The sequence below is a fragment of the Panthera onca genome, chromosome C2, assembly GCF_046562875.1.
Source record: "Panthera onca isolate mPanOnc1 chromosome C2, mPanOnc1 haplotype 2, whole genome shotgun sequence".
In the NCBI taxonomy this organism is placed as follows: domain Eukaryota; kingdom Metazoa; phylum Chordata; class Mammalia; order Carnivora; family Felidae; genus Panthera; species Panthera onca.
In genome coordinates, this window is record NC_138347.1 from 72,351,372 (window position 1) to 72,371,983 (window position 20,612).

At 40.2% G+C, this 20,612-nt stretch overlaps 1 protein-coding gene across 8 annotated transcripts in view; it reads left to right on the forward strand.

Annotated features, from left to right (window-relative positions):
• The first annotated feature begins 4,972 nt into the window (after positions 1 to 4,972).
• The window catches only part of SENP5 (SUMO specific peptidase 5), a 51,045-nt gene continuing 35,405 nt past the window's right edge, over positions 4,973 to 20,612 (forward strand). For 7 of the 8 annotated variants that reach the window (XM_081796597.1, XM_060639611.2, XM_078453100.1 and 4 more), the window contains exon 1: positions 4,973 to 5,218. The gene's annotated coding sequence lies outside the window, so the exon portion shown is untranslated. The remainder of the gene's footprint in view (positions 5,219 to 20,612) is intronic. The other variant, XM_060639610.2, reaches the window with a different exon arrangement.

Consider the following 20,612-nt stretch of genomic DNA (forward strand, 5'->3'; position numbering starts at 1 on the left):
GCAAGAACTCTAAAGTATTTTGTTCTTATAAAATCTTCCTATTTTTTTCTGTAAAAATCTAAGAGTAGAGCTTTCCAGTAAAACTTTCTGCAATGATGGAAATGATTTATATTTTTGTCTTCCATTATGGTAGCCTTTAACCACATATAGTTATTAAGCATAAGAAATGCACCTAGTGTAACTGGGAAACTGAATTTTAAATTTTATTAGTTTAAATTAAAATAGCTACATGTGGCTAGTAGCTATTGTTTTATAGTACAGTTGTAGAGTATTTAACCCTAAAGGGAAAGCAAACTAGTATTTTTTTAGGGACTTTAAGATCGGATGGATCCCACTACATGGCTCTAGTGCAAGTGTATGGGGACAGGGAGACTCAAAAAAAGCGGCATGCCTTACAAATCGGCAATTAAAAACATGATAAATGGCCTCCCGAGCATATAATCCAATATTATGGCCCTGCCACCTGCGCAGAGGATGGGTCCTTGGGCTACCGCACTCCCATTTACATGCTAAACCTCATAATCAGACTACAAGCAGTTATAAAAATTATAACCAATAAAAGTGCCAGAGCTCATAACTTACTAGCCAAGCAACAAACCAAAATGCGCAATGCTGTTGATCAAAATCGCTTGGCCTTAGATTGCCTACTTGCTTCTGAGGAAGAAGTTTGTAAAAAGTTTAACCTAAGCAACTGCTGCCTACAGATAGATAATGAGAAAAAAGTCATAGAAGATATCACAAGTCAAATGAAAAGAATTTCTCATATCCCTGTCCAGACCTGGAATGGTTAAAAACCCAGGCAGTTATTTAGAGAATGGTTTTCAACTTTCAGGGGATTCAAAACTCTCTTAAAAATTATCCTGGGAGGTTGCTTAACCTTACCTTGCTTAACTCCCCTGGTTGTATGGTCTGTCTTGTCTCATTGAGGCCATAATTTAAAAAGAACGGCCACTCAGGTAAGTCTGTTATAAAAATATAAACTCTAAACCAAGATGATGCTCTTTGACCCAAAATAGAGGGGTCAGAGCATCAAAGAGGAGAATGTGGTAGAGACCCCTCCCTAAGGAAAGAAAAAACAAAAAAACAAAAAAACCTCAAGCCACCTGGTTATATGCTTCCGTGACAACAGCCCTCACGACCTTGTAACATGAGACCACTTAATCAGACTACATGTTTGTATGTTACCATATATGGGAGACAAAGAAGTGGAAAATATATAAAAAAAACTACACCACATGGCATTTGGGGCTCAGTTCTTCAGGTAGGAACCCAACTGAGTGGTGCTGGCAGGAATAAAGTTGCTTCCTGGAAAGAAAAGCCTCAGTGCCACGACTCTGTGTGAGAATCCTGCTACAAAATCATTATTTAAAAATAAAGGCATGCGGGGCACCTGGGTGGCTCAGTCGGTTAAGCGTCCGACTTCAGCTCAGGTCACGATCTCGCGGTCCGTGAGTTCGAGCCCCGCGTCAGGCTCTGGGCTGATGGCTCAGAGCCTGGAGCCTGCTTCCCATTCTGTGTCTCCCTCTCTCTCTGCCCCTCCCCCGTTCATGCTCTGTCTCTCTCTGTCCCAAAAAAATAAATAAATGTTAAAAAAAATTAAAAAAAAAAATAAAGGCATGCAAAAAAATTCAAATAAAAAAATAAAGACATATATCACAATTTTTTTTAATGTTAATTTTTGAGGTAGTGTAAGTGAGGGAGGTGCAGAGACAGAGGGGGACAGAAGATCTGAAGCAGGCTCTGTGCTGACAGCTGAGAGCCTGATGTGGGGCTCCAACTCATAAACCCTGAGATTATGACCTGAGCCTAAGTCAGACACTCAACTGACTGAGCCACTCAGATACCCTAGATCACAAAAAATTTTTAAAATATGCAAGAACTCTAAAGTATTTTGTTCTTATAAAATCTTCCTATTTTTTTCTGTAAAAATCTAAGAGTAGAGCTTTCCAGTAAAACTTTCTGCAATGATGGAAATGATTTATATTTTTGTCTTCCATTATGGTAGCCTTTAACCACATATAGTTATTAAGCATATGAAATGCACCTAGTGTAACTGGGGAACTGAATTTTAAATTTTATTAGTTTAAATTAAAATAGGTACATGTGGCTAGTAGCTATTTTTTTTATAGTACAGTTGTAGAGTATTTAACCCTAAAGGGAAAGCAAACTAGTATTTTTTTAGGGACTTTAAGATCGGATGGATCCCACTACATGGCTCTAGGCCTATGACTAACTCTACCTTCTGTCTTTTCATTTATAAAAATAGAAAAATCCCCATATCAAGGGTTTGTTGTCAAAGTAAAATGTTATATCCATAAAATGTTGAGTACATGGTAAGAGCTCAATTATGGTTATTATTTTTTTAATCTCCTAAAAAGTCTACCAAATCATGGATGGAAAAATTATGCAGAAGGGTTTTGTAGTGAGGAATGAATCTATATAAATGTCTAAGTCTAAAGAAATGTGAGGATTTTGGTTAGAAACTGAAGGTATCACTTATACTTTGGGCATTGTAGACATGCTATAACTAAGTTTTACAAGTGACCTTTCCTTCCAAATAGGACATAGTAGGTTGTAACAGGACAATTTTCCTGCTACAACCACCTTAGAAAATGCAGAATAAGTTAAAAATATCATAGTTTAAAATGTATCAGAGAGCTGTGAAGTAAGAAGGACTTGTTACCTAAGTTGAGGTAAACAAAAACTCCAGAGAGGGGAGAGCCCTTGTAAGGTGAGTTGATAATCACTAGCTGTTTTATTTTCTGGAAACATTTGCTGATTTTAGGGACAGGCTGGGAATCAGTCTTTTTTTTTTTTTTTTTTAATTTTTTTTTTCAACGTTTTTTTAAATTTATTTTTGGGACAGAGAGAGACAGAGCATGAACGGGGGAGGGGCAGAGAGAGAGGGAGACACAGAATGGGAAACAGGCTCCAGGCTCCGAGCCATCAGCCCAGAGCCCGACGCGGGGCTCGAACTCACAGACCGCGAGATCGTGACCTGGCTGAAGTCGGACGCTCAACCGACTGCGCCACCCAGGCACCCCGAATCAGTCTTAATCTAGGCAGAGGCAGCCTATGGGGGCAAAGAAAACCCAGAGGAACTTTTAGTGGGCTACTGGGACTGACTGAAAGCAGAAGCGCCCCCATGCATGCCTAGTTTTCCACGTAGGGCATTTTCTGAGTTGAGACCTGCTTGGGAGGCTATGGGACTGAACCAAAACTTAAAAAAAAAGTCATGGTACTTAGGAAACCATACCCCATTAGAGGGACATGGCCTCCTCAAACACATGGCTAATTTCTCTCTCTCTCTCTTTTTTTTTTTTTTTCCAGCTCAGCAAGACATTTCTCATATTTTGAAGCACAATTGGTTGGAGGCTAAAGAACTAAGCTCAAAGCCCCAGAGGAATGAACTGGAAGTACTATAGTCTCTTAGGGCTGAGGAAACAGATTTTCTATCAAAAACTTGAGCTACATCTGAGGGATGAACAAGAGGTAGAATGAGTATAGGAAGACAAACTTACCAAGACCCATCTCAATCCCTGATTAGACTCCGAGGACTAGCCCCTCTCTACCAACCTAACAGAGGGAAGGGGGAATCCTCACCAGTAGGTGATATCATGTGGTGGCTCTGCAATCCTTTTATGTACACAAGAAAATATTACCTACCGAGCATGTGAAGTGGCAGGAAAATATGACAGATAATTAAAAGAGAATAATGAATCACTGAACTAGACCAAGGATGATCAAAACATTGAAGTTAGCAAACGAGGACGGAGGGAGGAAAAAACAAACAAACAAAACATGATAAAGAAAACAGAAGAAATGATGAACAAAATGAAAAGCTGGAGATTTTCATCAGATATAAAATCTACATAAAATTTATAAAACAATCAAAACCCTGAATATACATTATTAAAAATTAAGAACTCAGTGTATAGATTTGACAAATGACTGAAGATCTCAGAAGAGAGAATTAGGAAACTCAAAACAATAGGACAATAGAAAACATTCAAATTGAAGCATCAAGTGAGAAGAAAGATGGTACAGAGTGTTAGAACACATGATGTACAAGGTCAAATAGTCTTACACATGTAATTGGAATCTCAGAGGAAAGGAGGGAATGAAGCAAAAACTCCAGTTGAAGAGACAATGCCTGAGAATTTCCTACGGGCGCAGGGCCCCAAGCACCCCACCCTTAATACTCATTTGTATCCCTCTCCATTCTATTCCAAATCGAACGTCCAAAATTGAATTCACTTTCCGCTATACATCTGCTATATTTTCTGTCTAGACATTGTATTATCCATTTACGACTCCCCACAATTAGACTGAGGGCTTGCAAGATAAAGACGTTAAAAAAAAATGTTGAGTGACTAGTGCCTCAATATACCAGGCTGAAGCCACTTTTCTCTCTCATAAGAAATTAAGTAACAGTTTTACTGAACACCTACTAGGTAAGCACTTGTAGGTCAGACACTGTTCGGTGCTGGGGCTATAACGTTAATAAGACCCGGCTCTGCTCTCCAGGGGAAGTGTTCCCTCAGAGGTGGAGCACAGATGAAGAGGCACATTACTATACCAAGGGGTAAGATCACGGAAAAACCAGAAAAGCAAAGCTTGGGCCAAGCCTTAAAGTGCATCCAGAGCAGGAATGTGGTCTTTCGCTTTGGGCCAAAGGGAAAAAGGGATTAGCGGAGGGAGCGGCCATATAGTAGTTGTGGTCTGCCTTGGCCCTTTTGGGGTTATAAAGGTGAGAGGGGGCTGAACAGAAAAGTCTCGAAGCAGCCCTGCCGAGCCTCTACAATTTCCAGGTACTGTTTCTACCAAACCCCTCCCTTGCAGAGGCATGGGTAAGAGTCCCCGTGGCGCGACAGGACGCGTCAGCTGACGTCTCGGGGGGCGGGGAAACGCGCCGCCGGAAGCGGAGGGAAGGCGGAGCCACGCCCCCACCGCCAGCCTGCCACTCTCTCTTCCGCTGCCCGCACGGGGCACGGGCGGGGCTGAGGCGGAAGGGCACGGAAGGAGGTGACGATGTAAGTGAGCGCCGGCGTCGCGGCGGAGGCTGCAAAGGAAGCTCGGTGGCCGTGGCCGCTGTGAGCAGGCCGGACACCTCCTCACTGTCTGGGGTTCCCTAGAGCTGGCGAAGGCGGGGCCTTAGTCTGAGCTGCGGCAGTATCTGAACCCGCGGTGGGGCAGGTGCCGGCAGCGAGCGACGTAGGTAAGTAGGTGCCCGGTGTCAAATCGGGATGACTTACGGACCGGGCTTGCTGGCCATTCCCGCGCCAGAGCGCGCCAGCTCAGCACCCCGGCCTGGAGGCCTCGAGCGCTGCCCTCCCCCACGCCCGAACCGGAGGCAGCAAATTTCTCCTTGGGCGCTGCTCTGCCTTTCTGGGGGCCGGAAGGGAGCTTGTCCCGAGGGACCTCTGTCCTCCCCTTTTTCTTTCCAGTTTGAACTGTACGACGTAGAAGCGGAGAAAGCTGGGGCCCCTCCGAGGCCGGGGAAAGGTTTGAGAGGAAGAGCTGCTGTTAGAGGTCCTCCCGCTACTGCCGTTTTTAAAGCCGAGAGTTTATGTTTGTTCGGACAGCTCTGCTTCCTTCCTGCCTTTGGTTCCTTCCCCCCGCACACTCTTAAGACCCTGTTGTAGCGAATGTGTGTGGCACAATTAAACATTAGGATGGGGGGAAGTCTGTTTTCTATGAGGCTTTCTGTTTTTCTGTCTATGCTGGGCAGTATCAACCCCCTTTCCACTGGGCCACTCTGTTGGGGGAGGAGAGACGCCGAGAGGATGTGGGAAATGAGGGTTTTGTATTTAAGTCGGAAGAGCGGAGTTAAAATCCTAGCCTGCCATTTGTTAGTGGTTTTAATCTCGTGTTAGACACTTAGACATTTTTAACCACATGTAAAGCGGAGCTTTCTTATACCTACATAAATACCTGGGAGAATGTAGAGAAGTGAAAAAAGCAGAACATCAGCCATTAAACATTTTGGATTTAAGAATATCCTGGACATTTAATGGTAGGTTCTTAATTACATCTTTTACTCAGAATAACTACACTTGCTATGGAGGAGGGGGCCAGAGGAGAAACTAGTATCTTATGTGGTTAGAACCTAACTGTGGGCTCTACTTTGGGTTGGGCAGCATTAGGACGAGGTCAGACTCTCCTAGCTAACCAGATGTCTCATGTTTAATGATAAGCATTATTGGTATATGAGGAATAACCTAAATCAGTTTTGCTCCTTACTCAAGATTGTTTTGTCCAGTGGGCCCTTTCTAGGATAAAAAGCTGGAGGGGCTTTATTTACACCTTGGCCTGCTTTAGAAGAAATTCTTTGCATATCTTTCTGAGGACCCCTCACTCTGCCTCTAAAACACTTCGTGTTAATTGAAAATGTGCAGAGAATAAAAACAAGAACTTGACCTTTGAGTGGCTGGACGTTACAGTCCTGAGTTAATCTGAGGAGCTGCCCTTTCTCTGTATTGGAGAGAGTAGAACATACCCCACTCTGAAGTTTAGTTTTTCTGTATGTTTTATTTTTGAGAGAAAGTATGAGTCGGGGAGGGGCAGACAGAGAGGGAGACACAGAATCCAAAGCAAGCTCCAGGCTCTGAGCTGTCACCTCAGAGCCCGACGTGGGGCTCGAACCTAAGAACCGTGAGATCGTGACCTGAGCCGAAGTTGGAGGCTTAACTGACTGAACCACCCAGGTGCCGCTGAAGTTGAGTAGACCCTAAGTTAGAGAAGTGTTTGGGGAGGAGCGAGCGGATATGCAGCCAAGTGATTTGAGTAAGTTGCACCTGTTCTTACAGTTGCTTGCTCAGACAGATTAAGGATGCTTCCTTTTCCTTAATGGAACATGACAATGGCTGCCATGCAGTATGTAGCCAAGTGCAGTCTTCAGTTCCTTTGGCACAGAATTGTCAGTTGGGAATTTTAACTCATGGACACGAAAGGGACCTTGAGGGTTATCTAATCCAGTGGTTCCAAACCTGGCTGGGCATCGGCTGGGGTAATTAAAACAAAACCCCAGGTGCCTGGGTGGATCTGAAGTGGCACATGGGTATTTGTGGTCTTTAAATAGTTTCTCAGGTGATACTCAAGTTTTGAAAACCCAGATGTAGAGCAGGTTTCATATATTAGTTTATAAACAGGCTCAGAGATGAAATGTAATGTCCAACTAGTTTGTTGCCTTCCATACCTTTTTAATTTTTTTTTTTCCCTTCCTTTTCTTAACAAATCACTTTACTTGAATCAGTAGTACTCTTTTGTACCACCTTGAGCCCAGAAGATAAGTCCTTTAAGTCCGTGGCTCAGTATAATTCTGTTTTTGTAGTTTCTTATGCATTAACACTCCTTAAAGCTCTTTGATGAAAGTATTAACTTTTACAATAAAGTTTCTTACTGAATGTTGCTTAGGTTTGTTTTTTGGCATAATTATATAAAGGTTATATCACTTTGTAAATCAGCTTTTTACTAGGCTTTTATGCCAAGCTTTCACAAACCATGGAAAAATTCTATTTAAGAAAATTTTGCTGTTGTTCTCACTTATCATAAACCCAGTCAACTTTACACAGACTTTTTTTTTTTTTTTTAAACCCCTTCCTCTATCCCCATATGTACTCCTATGTATGACCACTCTGTATCGCTGCTCAGCTTCCAGTGAAACACAGTTTGAGAACTGGGCTCTAAACATCTCTAATTGCCTTATAAACACCTAATTTAACTAGAGGCTCTTGGTATTTAAGCTTGTCCTTGAATTTTTAGTCCCTTTTCTTTTGGTTAAGTTGTAATGTGTCACTGGTTTAAAGAATTTGATGGGGTGCCCAGGTGGCTCAGTTGGTTGAGTGTCTGACTTCAGCTCAGATCATCCATGATCTTGTAGTTTGTGAGCTCGAGCTTGGCATCTGGCTCTCTGCTCTCAGCTTGGAGCCTGCTATGGATCCTCTGTCCCCCTCTCTCTCTGCCTCTCCCCAACTCTCTCTCTCAAAAGTGAATAAATATTTAAAAAATTTTGATAGATGCCTGGAAAGGGTCAACTGATTAGGTGGTAACAGTATTTCATGTGTATTTTTCTTATAGTGAAAACCTCTTGACTATTTTTTGTAATATTTTCAGAATTGCTAAGGTAACGAGGCAGAGTTGAACATTCTCCTTTAGGGAGATATACTCATTCTCAAATTATTCTTCAGTAACCTCATTGCTTTAGTATCCCTGTTCTGTGTTAGTAGGAGAGCCACAAATAGACCCTACATCACAAGTCCATAGGATGCTGAATTATTTTCTAAAAGTGACCCTGTTTATTAGCATGTTAACTTCCTACAACCAGATGACAAAGGGCATTCTAAATTTGCTAATTAAAAAAAAACATGTTAACAGGGGTGCCTGCCTGGCTTAGTCAGTAGAGCATGCAACTCTTGATCTTGGGGTCATGAGTTCAAGCCCCACATTGGGTGCAGAGATTACAAAAATAAGTATTTTTTAAAACCCCCAGGTTAACAGATATGTAGTCTGTGAATTCAAGTCTAGAGAAACATGATATGTGTCTGAGATGAAAAGCCGTTACTGAGTCTCCAAATTTTTTTATTTTTGTGGCTGAAATACCTTAATTCTGAGGTTTTAAAAATTGTTGAGTTTCATATTTTGACAGCAAAATTTTCAAGTTAGAGGTACTTAAAAAGGATAAATCTGAACCCATGGTTCCAGTTTTAGTCTAAACTGATATTACAGGTTTAACATAGAAACCAAGGCGGGCTGAGGGTAATAACAACTTGAAGACCCAGTGAAAAGTGGAGTTTAATAGAAGTCATTTGCTGGTTTTTGAGGCAGTCTTCTATGTCTGTGAGGACTTGAGAGCATAATGGGATACCATTTGTTTTAATTAAAAAAAATTTTTTTAATGTTTATTTTTGAGAGAGAGAGCAAGCAAGCAGGGGAGGGGCAGAGAGAGAGCAAGCAAGCAGGGGAGGGGCAGAGAGAGAGAGAGAGAGGGAGACACAGAATCTGAAACAGGCTCCAAGCTATGAAATGTCAGCACAGAGCCCAGTGTGGGTCTCGAACTCGTGGATGGCAAGATCATGACCTGAACTAAGTCATATGCTCAACTGACTGAGCCACCCAGGCACCCCTAATTAATTTTTTTTTATTTTGAGAGAGAGTGAGCAAAGGTGGGGGAGGGGCAGAGAGAGAAAATATCTCAAGCAGGCTCTGCACTTGTGCACTGTCAGAGAGGAGCCTGATGCAGGCTACAACCTACAAACTGTGAGATCATGACCCGAGCCAAAATCAAGAGTTGGACGCTCAACTGACTGAGCCACCCAGGCGCCCTGAGATTTGTCGATTTTAGAGCACACTGGATGGACTCTCATTAGAGAACCTTCAGTAGCAGTATCTTTGGCTTTCCTTTTGAGCAAGTTAGATTCCTCAAAAAAGAATCTTCAGGGGCACCTGGTTGGCTCAGTTGGGGTTGTAAGTTTGCAACTCTTGATCTTGGGGTGGTAAGTTTGAGCCCCACAGTGGGTACAGAGATTACTTAAAAATAAAATCTTAAAAAAAAAAAATCTTCACATCTCCTGCTTGGAGCTTTTAAGCTGGCTGCCAGCAGTCTGGTAGCTAACCTGAGTGAAGGGATAGAGATTTTAGCCCTTAGTGTGTAAACTCTTTATGTTTGGTTAACTATTTTCAGTATGATACCCATATTCTTAACTGGGCCAGGAATCCATTGTTTTACCTTCTAGAGCTGCAGTGTCCAATATGGTAGCCAGTAGCTACATGTAGCCACTTAAATTTAGTGATTAAAATTAAAGAGTAAATACCTCATTTGAACCAGACACATCTCAAGTGGTCAGTAACCATATGTGTCCAAAGGCTACCATGTTGAATAAGGCAGATATAAAATATTTCTGTCATTGCAGAAGTTTCATTGGACAGCACTGTTCTCGTATAGAAAATAATTCTTCAGGGGCGCCTGGGTGGCTCAGTCCGTTAAGCATCCGACTTCGGCTCAGGTCATGATTTCGCAGTCCGTGGGTTCGAGCTCCGTGTCGGGCTCTGTGCTGACAGCTCAGAGCCTGGAGCCTGTTTCAGATTCTGTGTCTCCCTCTCTCTGACCCTCCCCCGTTCATGTTCTGTCTCTCTCTGTCTCAAAAATAAATAAACGTTAAAAAAAAAATTAAAAAAAATAATTCTCCATACTTGTATAAAGGTGAAATAGGGGTAGTTGGCTGGTTTTGTGGAGAGTAGGAGGTTATCTAAATGATTTGGTCTAATTTTTAGCACCATGTTTACACCTCTCTCATAAAACCTGATGCTGCCAATTCCTGATCTGTTTTGAGGCACTGTTGCATAAACTGGATTGCTTCCCCTTTGCGAACTTGAGATTAACTTTTTTCAGTCTTTAAGTCAATCTGCGTTCCAAGTTCCAAAAGGTTTTGTTGTCCCCTCTTCCATTTTGTGTATATATGCTTTAAAAAAACCCAAAACCTTTTTATCTATACATTTCATTGTATATAATTCATATTTTAAAAAATAAAGTTAAAATAATGTTTTATTTTCATTTTAATGGGATTTCGGAGGGAGTAAGAGTAAAATGTGTTCAGTCTGCCATCTTTTTCCATAAGTATAGTATGGAGCATTCATATATGAACAACTGTCTCCGTTAAAAACAAAACAAAACAAAACAAAAACCCCTACCCTGTCTATCTCGTATTTACTTGGGCTTCTTGGGCAGTTTTATATATTGTCTTCTTCAATCTATCTTGGTTTTTGTTCTCTCCATTCTATGAAAATTTGACTTACAAATGTCATGAGAATCAAATGGAGACTTTTTAATCCTTATCTTGCCTTTTTTGTTTTGTTTTGTTTTTTGTTTTCTAAGTAATCTCCACACCTAATATGGGGCTCAAGCTCACAACCAAGATCAAGAGTTTCATGCTGTACTGACTGAGCCAGTCAGGTACCCCAGTCCTTATTTTGCTGGAGCTCTCAACAGCCTTTGACCATTTCTCTTCTTCTAGAAACTTTCTCTAGCTTTCCTGATACCACATTAACCTGATTTTCTACCTATTTCTCTGATCATTCCTTGTCATTTTCCTTTGCTAAGTAGTCTTCCTTTATCTCACTCTTACATCCCAGAGTTCCTCTGAATACTGCCCTACAGTGCATTTGCTTCTACCTTTTACAGAGTCTCCCTAGGTGAGTTTATCAGTTTCTGTAGCTTTAGTTATTATAAGCTGATGGCTTAAACTATAATTCCTATGGTTTCCTTTTTTTAGACTTCCTGACCTGTATATCCAGCAGTATACATCCAGATGAATTTCCTACAGTCACCTCAAGTCTACCATGTCTAAAACTAAAGACATAGCCAGTATAACCTTCCTCCAGTCTTTCTCCATTTGTTCCATGTAAATTATACAGCCATCTACCCAGTAGCTCATACCAAAACTCTTACTCCTCTCCCTCCACACAGTCTTCTAAAAAGTCTCAAGATTGATTCACTTTGCTGTTTCTCTCCATTGTCTCTTAATCTGAGTGACTTTGCACCTTGCCTATATTTACCTGCAACAGCCTCCTAACAGGTTTCCTTTGCTATGGCCTTCTCCCAGCCATTCTGTACACAGCAGGTAGAATGATCTTTGTAAGTATACAGATCAGGTCTTGTACCCCTCTTTATCTTTTAGTGGCTTGACACTACCTTTATGTTAAGTAGCAGCACCATTAGTTTACATTTTCTATTCTCCGGGTCCTCCTCCAAGTGATCCTGAAGTTTCTTTCATTTCCTTTGAATACTGCATTCACTGTCCTGGGCTTTTGTTGATCTGTTCCCTTTGCCTAGTAACTATTTATCATCCTTTGTCTCAGCTTAAAAATAATTTCTTCAGAGAGGTCTTTCCTCCTGACCCTTTGCCAGAATAATACTCTGTTGTTGTTGTTTTTAACATCTAGTGCAAGTGGGGTGAAGGGGAGAGAGGGAGAGAGAATCCCAAGTAGGTTCCATGCTGTCAGTGTGGAGCCCGATGTGGGGCTTGATCTCAGGAACTGTGAGATCATGACCTGAGCCAAAATCAAGAGTTGGATGTTTAACTGACTGAGACACCCAGGTGCCCCTTCCCATAATACTCTCAATTTGATCTTCTATTCATTACATTTGTGAATACCTGTTCAAATGACTCTCACATTAGACTATAATAATTTTTTGAACACTCATATGTCATCATATTTGTAAAAACTCATTTATTGAATTGAAATTTGAAAGATGTTTGTATATCTTTATAACTTCAGCATTATTGGTGATGTAACCACCACCAAGAAATATGTTAGATTAACTTTTTAAGGTACAGTTCAGATAGTTTCTCTAATTTGGGCAGGACTTTTAAGATTTTAATTATACATTTTTTTACCCCCTTCTTCAGTCTAGATTTGTTATGGGCTCATAATTATGTAGCTCTGTGTGTGTTTTTAGAATAAAAAACATAGGGGTGCCTGGGTGGCTTACTCGGTTAAGCATCTGACTGTTGATTTTGGCTCAGGTCACAATCTCCCGGTTTGTGAGTTTGAGCCCTGCATCAGGCTCTGTGCTGACAGTGGAGAGCCACCTTGGGATTCTCTCTCCCTCTCTTTCTCTCTCTGTCCCTCCCCTGCTTGTGTTCGTTTTCTCTCTCTCTAAATAAATAAATAAACAGACAAACATCTTATTAAGATTTCCCAGTGATTATTACATTTAAGTATTAGGAAGAATAAATTCCAGATCTCCTTTTATGTTGGTAGTGCACAATGAGAATGTATTTGGATTTCATATTAAGTTTATTTTAATTTCTTTTTCCATTGATAAAGGGGCACCTGGGTTGCTCATTTGGTTTAGTGTCCGACTTTGGATCAGGTCATGATCTCATGGTTTGTGAGTTTGAGCCCTGCATGGGGTTTGGTGCTATCAGCACAGAGCCTGCTTCAGATCCTCGCTCTCCTTCTCTCTCTGACCCGCCCCACCACCCAAAAAGAAATAAAACCTAAAACAACAACAACAACAACAACAAAAACCTTAAAAAAAAAAAAAAAAAAAGGTAAAATATAATACCCTAAACCAGAGGTTCCCAAACTTTCTTTGTTTACTGCCCCCCTTAGTGTCTTTTTCATAGTGTCCTTAGGCCTAATAATTAAATAACTAGTAATTTATTAAGTAATTAGATCTAAACAACTTAAGTACTTATAGTCTAGCAACCCAATAGTTGTTTAAAAAATACACATCAGGAGCTGGGTGGCTCAATCGGTTAAGTGTATGACTTCATCTCAGGTCATGATCTCGGCAGTTTGTGGGTTTGAGCCTCACGTCGGGCTCTCTGCTATCAGCATGGAGCCTGCTTTGGATCCTCTGTCCCCACCCTGTACTCCTCCCCCACTGATTCTCTCTTTCTCTTTTTCAAAATAAATAAACTTAAAAAAAATTATTTTTAAATACACATCAGTTGAAAGACAATATAGTATTTTTATTTCATTCTTAAATAATCAATTACCCAATGTACTGGTTGGGCACTAGAGAACTTCTCAAACCTTGGAATCATTAGACAGTGCTACCCACATTTCCTATTTCAAATAGATTTTTGCAAATTTTTTTTTTTTTTAATCATCACAGTAACCAACAAAAACCCAACTTTGCAAAGATAGGATGTCATTAGAAAGAATATACCATGATCTAATTTGAAACTGAATTGTATTAAACTGGTAGTTTGTCACGTGTTTGATAGGTATGACAGATAAAGAATATTGTTTTTTCCCCTCTGATTTAGAATGCTTTGTGATATCCCTCTGAATTTACTGCAGAACCCTTGGGTTCCTTGGCATATAGTTTAGGAACTGTGGGCCTAAACTCTTAGTAGTTTGGTGTAAATTCTGATAGACATGTTTTCCCCTATAAATATTCAAAATACACGGCTTTTTCCACTTAGCAAAAAATGGGCTCGTACATTTTGTTTAGCAATTTTTTTTTTTTTTAATTCAGCAGTGTGTTATGGTAAGGAAATTGGATTGAATGTACACATTTAATTCCACAGCAGCCTGAAAACTCCATTAAAACTGTAGAGAAGTGAGGAGTGCCTGGCTGGCTCAGTCAGAGCATGCAACTCTTGATTTTGGGGTGGTGAGTTCAAGCCCCACATTCTGGAAGCTGGAAAGCAGAAAAGACTAGTGGTAACTGATTAACAGACTTGAGAAAGCTGAATCCTAAACCAACGAGTAGAGAAAGCCGACAAGTAGTCATGTTTGTGTTTCAGAACCTTTTAAAAGTTTCAGGGTTAGTGAGTAGTGTCATGGACTGTGGACAGGTAGGTGAAGGTGGGACTAAAATATATATACATAAGTGATTGAAAGTCTGTTTAAGAAAAATCCTCCCAGATCTGACATTTTCTTCTCCCTATACATAAAAACAGGATAACTAAAGATTTAGTATGTGGTGTGGGGAGGGTAAAACAGTCTCTGGTCTGAGGGAACCTTGCCTATTTGAGGATGGGATGTAGGTGCTTTATAAAGGGACTAAGTAGAGGGGCACCTGGGTGGCTCAGTCGGTTGGGCATCCGACTTTGACTCGGGTCGTGGTCTCCCAGTTCGTGGGTTTGAGCCCTGTGTTGGGCTCTGTGCTGACAGCTCAGAGCCTGGAGCCTGCTTTGGATTCTGTGTCTCCCTCTCTCTCTGTCCCTCCCCTACTTGCACTCTGTCTCTATCTCTCAAAAATAAATAAATGTTAAAAAAAATAAAAGGGTGGGGCGCCTGGGTGGCGCAGTCGGTTAAGCGTCCGACTTCAGCCAGGTCACGATCTTGCGGTCCGTGAGTTCGAGCCCCGCGTCAGGCTCTGGGCTGATGGCTCGGAGCCTGGAGCCTGTTTCCGATTCTGTGTCTCCCTCTCTCTCTGCCCCTCCCCCGTTCATGCTCTGTCTCTCTCTGTCCCAAAAATAAATAAAAAACGTTGAAAAAAAAAATTAAAAAAAAAAAAATAAATAAAATAAAAGGGACTAAGTAGAGAAATGTATACTGAAGGAGAAACCTCTAGCCCTCTTTCCTGACTTAGTTCCCAGAATCTTGCTCCTTTCTGCCATTTCCTGTTTCCCAGCAACAGCCACTTTCAAGTCTTTGAGCTGTTCTTTTGGTATCAACAGCGTGTCCCTAAATTAGCTTTTTTTTTTTTAATGTTACTTTTGATTTCCTAGTGTTAAGCTTTATCTGTAGACTATGGAAGATAAAGATTTACTTCTCTTTAACATGTGCTCTTCACTTCTACATACATGTACACGTCTGCTGTCCCATCTATCCTCACTGTGTAGTGATTCTGTAATTTTGGCTAGAAGCGGTTTTTCTCGATAGGGGCAGTATTGTCATTTTGGATGAGACGGTTCTTCATTATCCTGTCCATTACATGATATTTAGCATTTCACCAGGCACCAAATATCAATACCAACCTAAATTCATTGTAACAACCAAAAATTTCCCACACAGTTCTAAATACTGGACTGAGAGGTATGATAAGGAGTGTCTGGTTGAGAACCATTTGATTAGAGCAGTGTTTGCCTTTTTATGATTATGTAAATGGTAGTCACAGCTAAGTTATGTATTACTCTATGATTTATAGTGACTGTTTTTCCTTTCTTGTGCAACTTTTTCTTGTCCCTAAAGTGAGTAGTCTTTTTAGTAAACTAAATATATTTTCAAGCTCTCTTCCAGTTGTATCTCATCTGTCTTTGCATTCAGACATTTTAGAAATTCTATCAATTTCACATTTTTGGAGACATCTTTCCCAAATCCTTTTGACCTCTTTCTTCTGGATTGGTGGCTCTCTAGGCTTGAGGCATAGTTGTCACTCTGATCTTTCTTTACCATTTTCTTTAGGATTTCTCTTGCTTGTGTGTTGTTTTGGATCTTTCCTGGGTCTCAGGTCTTTCTTCATTTACTCCCTCATTTTGTCAGAGTGTGACAAAATGTGGCTCCCTGAGAAAAAGATGCATGGTAGTTCTGTATTTTAATAACTTACATCTCTGAAAACCTTTTTTCTGTGCTCAGTTTTGATTGATGAATTGGCTGAGTTTCAAGTTCTGTGTTGAAAATAATTTTCCCTCAGACCTTGATCTTCTGGTTTATAATCTTTTTCTTTCTTTCTTTCTTTCTTTCTTTCTTTCTTTCTTTCTTTCTTTCCTTTTGCCACTTTTTTCTTTTCTTTTTTTAATTTAATTTTTAATTTTTTAATTTTTTTTATGTTTACTTTTTTATTTTTGAGAGAGAGCATGGGTGAGGGAGGGGCAGAGAGAGGAGACTCAGAAACTGAAGCAGGTTCCAGGCTCAGCTGTCAGCACAAAGCCCAATGCAGGGCTCAAACTCATGAACTGCAGGATCATGACCTGAGCCGAAGTCAGACACTTAACCAATGGAGCCAACCAGGCACCCCTGTTTTTCTTTTTTAAAAATATTTTTTTAATGTAATCTCTACTGCTTAATGTGGGACTCAAACTCATGACCCCAAGATCAAGAGTCATATGCTCTACCAACTGAGCTAGCCAGGTGCCCCTCATTGGTCTTTTCTATTTTTAAAACTTTATTTATTATTATTTTTTAAGTAGGCTTCAAACCCAGCCTGGAACTCAGTGGGGGCTTGAACTCACGACGGAGATCATGACCTGAGCTGAGATCAAGAGTTGGACGCTTAACCGACTGGGCTACCCCGCTGCCCCTCTATTGGTTTTTTAGTCTCTATTTTATTTATTTCTGTTCTTTATTATTTCCTTTCTTCTACTCGTATTGGGTTTTATTCTTCTTTTTCTAGTTCTTTTAGGTGTAAGTTTAGATTACTCATTTGAGATTTTTTTTTTTTAAGTTTATATATTTACTTAGCATGGGGAGGTCGAGAGAGAGGGAGAGGGAGAGAGAGAGGGGAGACAGAGGACAGAGAGGAGAGAAAGAGAATATATGAATGAGAGAATATGAATGAGAATCCTGAGCAGGCTTCACACTGCCAGCAGGGCTTGAACCCACAAACCACGAGACTGTGACCTGAGCCAAAATCCAGAGTTGGACACTTTTAACCGACTGAGCCACCCGGGTGGCACCCCGAGAGATTTTTTTTTTTCTCTTGAGGTAGGCCTCTATCACTACACATCTCCTGCTCAGAACTGCTTTCGCCATGTCTCAAAGATTTTGGACTGCTGTGTTTTCATTTTCATTTGTTTCCGTGTATTTTTTGGTGTCTTTGATTTCTTTGTTCACCCATTGGGTGAACATATGGTTCAGCCTCCATGTGTTTGTGGTTTTTAATTCTTTTTTTTTCTTGTCATTGATTTTTAGTTTCATACCATTCTGGTTGGAAAAGACACATAATAGAATTTCAGTTTTAAATTTATTGAGACTTGTTTTATGGCCTAACATGTGATCTTTTTCTGGACCAGGACCCCATCCAGGATTACATGTTGCCTTAGTTATCCTGTCTTCTTAGGCTTAGTCCTTTAATCTGGGACAGGTCCTCAATCTTTTTGTCTTTCATGACCTTGACTGACACATTTTTTTAAATGTTCGTTAATTTTTGAGAGAGAGTGTGCACTGGGGGGAGGGGCAGAGGGACAGAGGATCTGAAGTGGGCTCTGTGCTGACAACAGAGAGCCCGGTGTAGGGCTCAGACTTAAGAACTGTGAGATCTTGATGTAAGCTGAAGTCAAACGCTTAACCGATTGAGCCACCCAGGCACTCCTGCTTGACACATTTGAAGAGTATTGGCCAGTTATCCTATAGAGTATCTGTCCCTCAGTGTGGCCTTATCTGTTTTTACTTATGATTAAATTCAGGTTATACATTTATAACATCACAGAGGTGGTACATCATACAAGTGACATTGTGCTACATCAGGAGGCATATGAACATCATATCTTACTACTACTGGTGATGATAGCCCTGATCACCTGACTAAGGTGATGTTTGTCAGGTTTTCTGTTGAAAGGTACAACTTTTCCCTTTGTGATTTTAAGTATCTTGTGGAGATACTTTGAGACGGTATATATCTTGTTTCTCACTGTATTTTTTCATCTAATTTTCTTTCCTGAGTCTGTTGTTTATGAGTTGCAAATTATAACTTTTCTATTTCCATTATTCCTTCTGTATTTATTAATTTGAAATTCTGTGTAAGGAGAGCTGTCCCTTCTCCCCATTTATTTAGTCATATATTGTTGCAGACTAGGGCATTTGTTTTGCTCTTATAATCCATTTCTGTCATTATATATTTAGTTGCTCAGAGTCTTTGACCATGGCAAGTCTCTTTAGGTTGGTTCCTGTGTTCTTTTGACATGTCATAATTTCTTGAGCACTTTTTTTTTTTTTTTTTGCTTTCTGGCATTATAATGATATTCCAGGCTCATCTATTTGTTCTGTCCTGCTCTGGCATCAGTCATTTTTTAAAATGGGAACCAAGATCTGGGTGCTAGGGGTGTTCATTGCTACTGGGATGTTACTGTTTCTACACTAAGTAGACAGAGCTAGGAAATACACATGTGTGCACATTTCTAGATGTATATCTGTGTATATGTATATATAAAATCATGAACTCATGGATACTTCTGATTTCATTCTGTCATTATAGATTCAAACCTGTCTCAGTCTGTTCACTATCTGCTACTCCTTTCATCAATGGTGAAAAACCTAGCTCTATTTATCTACAACTTATTTTCCTATGTACTCAGTTTTAGAGTATTTACAAAGTTGCGGCATCTGGATGGTTCAGTTGATAAAGCATATAACCCTTGCCCCATGTTGGGCGTGGAGCCTACTTAACTAAAAAAATTAGAATATTTACAAAGTAGTTTCAAAATTAACTCATTCATCTGTGAAGACTAATTTGCTAACTAAAGTACAGTATTTGTATACAGTCCTTTTGTTTCTAGTCCTGTACAGTCCAAATGTTTTTGAAAATTACTTTGGCTAATTTTTTCATACTTTTTCAGTATAGTTATTTATTTGTCATTCATTTGCTATTTGTATTTCATTTTGGAGTCCTCCTGCATTCTGGTTGATTTTAATTATTTGTGTGTGTGTGTGTGTGTGTGTGTGTATGTATGTATGTATTTTTTAAGTTATTTATTTTTGAGACAGCGTGAGCAGGGAAGTGGGGGACAAAGATTCTGAGGCAGGCTCCACACTGACAGCAGAGAGCTGGATGCGAGGCTTGAACTCATGAACCATGAGATCATGACCTGAGCTGAAGTCAGACACTTAACTTACTGAGCCACCCAGGCACCCCTATTTGTATATATTTTTTAGTATATGAAGCATTAACATGGTTTTAAAAGTCAGAACTTTATAAAAAGGCAAGCTTAGAGAAGTACCACTCTCATCCCTGTGCCATTTTCCTTCTCATTCTTTCATCCTATACATATCTATAATTTCCTGTATGTTATTGTTCTCATTAGTTTCTGGTTTATCCTCCCATGTTTGTATTTTTATTTTATTTTGTCTTGGGGGACGAAAGGGCAGATATGTGTATATTTTTGTAATTTTTCTTTCACGAGAAGCAGCTACATGGTAAAGAATTTAACCTTGCCCCAAAAGCAAGCCTTTATCCTTGGCTTCTGGGAGGTAATCTCTAAGCCCTTGGAATGTCATGCCTTGTTGGAATGTCTGTATTTGCCTGGGAGCTTTGTATCACCAACAGTCTAACAGCATGAATTAGGATGGGGATTGGCCATGCCAGAAGGACCGACAGTGTAGTTTAGGGTAATGACTTTGGTATCAGTGGATCTCCAGAGGGGCTGAAAGACTGAGCTCAGTCTTGTGGGCAAACAGTTGTGCCTAAAAACCCCAATAAAAGCTCTGGATATCAAGGCTCAGGTAAGCTTTCCTGGATCGCAATATTGTCATGCACTGATGTCAGGACAGTAAAGTTCTCCTGTGTTCATGGTGCTAGAACACCTTATGTGCTTCTCCACTTGGCTGATTTAATCCATATTCTTCAGCTTTAATAGACCATAACTATGAATATAATAGTTTTCAGTAAGCTCTGTGAGTCCTTTTGGCAAATTGCCAAACCTGAGGCTGGTTTTGGGAACTCCCCAAACTTGCAGTTGTGGTGTCTATGTGCCACAGTCATGTCTTGGTGGCATAGTATTAATACTCATTTGAACTTGGCTTTTTTCACTTACCCTGGAAATCATTCCATGTTAGCTCATGGAGTTCATTTTTATTCTTCTATAGCTTCACTCAGTGTGTGAAAGAACCATACTTTATTCAACTACCTTCCTGTTAGGTCTCCAGTATTTTGCAATTACAATGTTGTAATGACTAACCTTGATTTTGTATTTTCATTATTATTGGAGGTGTATCTTAAGGACAAATTCCTAAAAGTGGGGCTGCTAGATTAAAAGGTAAATACCAGGGTTTGTTAGATATTATCAAATTCTCCTCCAAAAGGATTTTATCGGTCTGTATTCCTATTAGCAAAGTATGAAAGTTTCTTTTCTCCCACCAACAGAATGTGTTGTCACAGTTTTTGCCCGTGTTTTTATTGAGGTATAATTAACATATAGCATTATATCATTTTTAGTTCTACATCATGATTTGCTATTTGTATACATTGCAAAATGATGATTATAGTAAGTCCAGTT